The sequence below is a fragment of the Haplochromis burtoni genome, unplaced genomic scaffold (genome assembly GCF_018398535.1).
Source record: "Haplochromis burtoni strain Fernald_Lab_line unplaced genomic scaffold, NCSU_Asbu1 Contig_534, whole genome shotgun sequence".
NCBI lineage: Eukaryota > Metazoa > Chordata > Actinopteri > Cichliformes > Cichlidae > Haplochromis > Haplochromis burtoni.
This window is the reverse complement of record NW_024582895.1, coordinates 363,892-366,851: the sequence shown is the minus strand read 5'-3', so window position 1 is coordinate 366,851 and position 2,960 is coordinate 363,892. Positions and strand designations below refer to the sequence as shown.

General features: G+C 37.3%; 1 long non-coding RNA gene across 1 annotated transcript; it reads right to left on the bottom strand.

Moving 5' to 3' along the window:
* Positions 1-831: 831 nt before the first annotated feature.
* LOC102292661 lies at positions 832-2,960 on the bottom strand. The gene is made up of 4 exons (XR_317367.2): positions 2,877-2,960; positions 2,687-2,772; positions 1,709-1,778; positions 832-1,032 (listed from the first exon to the last, which is right to left on the bottom strand). It is a non-coding gene; the product is annotated as an uncharacterized LOC102292661 (long non-coding RNA).

Sequence of the window (2,960 nt, the reverse complement as noted above, 5' to 3'; positions counted from 1 at the left end):
AATCAGCTGATGTCAGTTTGTGTACATGGAGTAGGTGAGGTCTACAACTTTTGATGAGTGGAGATATTACTTTTGTTTTTGTAGCACGAGAGGCTGAGTGTGTGATGGTAAAGTGTAAACTGCTTCAAGGCAGAAAAAAAATCATGACTTGTGACTTTGACTCTGTGCAAACATCTGCACAAAAGCATGCTAACACAAAGCTAGCCAGGGAGAAAATTCTTACAGATTTAATGAATTAAAACTCTTCAAACAAACACACACATGCACTTTGTTCTTTTCAACCACTGAATGATTTTCCTTCTGTCTTTACTCTGTGGTTGAGGTTCAGCCGCCTGCCTGTTCTTTGTTATCTGCTCTGAACAGAGGTGTGTATCAGTTAGAAACACTGTTCAAATTTTCCATCGCTGCTCTTTCTGAAACCCACAGAACCACACGACAGGAACAACATGTGACAGCAAAGTTTATTGATGCTGCAGAGGAAGCAGGACAACGCTGTAGAATCAACTGCACGCTGCCACACAAAGCAAAGTTACAGAGGGCATTCAAAACAATACTTTTATATTTTAGTTACTTTTAGTAACTAAACATGTCTGTTGGGCTGACCGCATCTGTTCAAAGATGGTTGGTCATCTCAGACCACCTTTGAACAGAGGCAGAGGTTTACGACACCAACTATCTGCTGTCTATAATCCAGTTTTGAGATCCTTCCCAGGAATGTGATTAGGTAGAGGACCAATAAGGGGTCCATGACCCTCGTGGTGGTCACTCCCACTGGGTTTAAATCTGGGACTCTCCACTATTTGACCTTAGAACTGAAGAAGCTTCTCGGATGAGAGGTGAAACGTCTTCAAGCAACTTAAAGAAGTCCAGACGCTTTTCTTTCCAAGCTCTTTAAACAACGATGACCTGGATGACTGAGAACCTTCACAGACGTGTCTGATAGGCCGTGTGGGCCAGTTAGAGACCAGCAGCTGGACGTCGTTGGACTGGTGGACTACATCAGTAAAGAGTAGAGTGGCTCTGGTTTAAAGTCTGAACACAAACACACACAGTTCAACATGAGAAGAATAAGCAACTCTAAAACCCTCTGTTGTGTTTATGTGAAGTAAACTGACAGAATGGGGAGATGATTTAATAAACACATTGGTAATAAATTTACATTTGATGTTGAGGGTTCAGACGGTGAGGCAGATATTGTCTCTGAAGGATCAAACTACTTACAGGAGAAACCAGCTCAAGATAAAGCTTCATTTATGTGAGTTCAATTTAAATTAAACTGAAACTTTTGGGGAATTTGAAGAAGTTTCAGTATTAAATATGAAGTAAGTGATGCAAATGTTTTTTGGGACTTTTTGTACACAGTAAACATGAAGCCTGATTGCAAAATTCTTTATAACAGTAAAGCATTATTGTAGTAACAGTTACAATTCATAACATCATATCAATGATTTGACATTTTTAAGGGATCATCTTGTTCACCTTGGATTTCTTTAAAGGTGCTTTTCTACTTTCGGTTTCCTCTCACTGAGCTGTTGATGATTTACTTCAAACTGTTATTTACTAGCATAGTGAGCTAAGACCTGATTCAGTGTGGAGAAGAAAGCTTGCTGCAGGTCTCTAACAACCTCGGACATTTATTTACTGTTTTTACTAAATGTGGAAAATAAAAAGAATTATTCTGATTTTAATTAATAAACAGCAGCTGTACCTGTTTGGTCAGACAGCTGTTTGTCCATAACTGATGTCTTCAGTTCTCAGGACAACAGCTGGATCACTCTCTGCACAATAAAACACACAGAGGACATCACTGCAAGTACTACAAGTTATAAAACTGGTAATATTAAAATGTGTTTTTAAAAGAAAACAAACTTATTTTTCAACAACAATGTTTGATTCTGTTTGTACAGTAACAGTCCTGCATGACGACCTGAGCAGCTGAAGTATTTTTATCTGACAGAGGAAACATGACGACCACAGAGCTGTTAGTTTCTGTTAACAGACTAACCACAGGCTGAAAAACCCACAGCCCAACATGCAGAGAAAAACATTCATTCAGCATTCAGAAATCATATTTGACCTCTTTGAGTTTTTGCATTAAAAATACTTTCAGAAAGCTTCACATCTGAATCATTGGTCAAAGTCACCAATGTTTGAACTTGTATGAGATGTTGTACATAATGACTTATTGTATTCATAAAGTTGTGTGACTCATGCACAGCAACGTGACTAGAAAACCCCAAGAAAATCTAAAAATAAAAACTGACGTCACTTTAAAATCGAGAGGAAGAAATTGAAAATGTAAAAACTGAAAAACCTCCAAAGTGGAAAGAATTAAAAAATAAACCAGTGTAAACTTAGCATTTCATCCATGTTACTCCCTGACTCTTTAAATGTGACTCATCCATTTATATTTAAATTCAGAGTCATAGTAAAAATGCATTTATTTATTCATTTATTTTCTTATCTAATGTGAAGTATGGAAGAAAGATTTTGGGGATGAAGCCAAACTGACTCAATCTTTAACAAATGTGAATGTGGAAACATTATATTATACAAGGAATATTTATGGAGTTTTAATTGTGTTTAACACATTAACTTAAGCTCAGTGAGTTCACAGAGATCCTTTAACCGAGTTTTATCTTTTCTTTCAGCATGAACACTGGACACACAGCATATCAAACACTACCTCTGCTTCTTCTGATTGGCTGTTGTTGATGACTTGTGATTTTCTGTCTCTGTACGTGACGTCACCTCCAACATGTCCCCCATCAGCTGAAAGGAGCCAGAATGAACAGAGAAATAATTTACTTAGAGAAACATATTAGTGAATATCACATCAAAATAATTTACTTTGAAAAACAAAGTCTGAGTCTCACCTTCAGTTTTCCTGTGAACACATGGTCTCCCTAACAGAACCAGTAACACCAGTAAGAACCCACAGATCGATTTAAGAAATGACA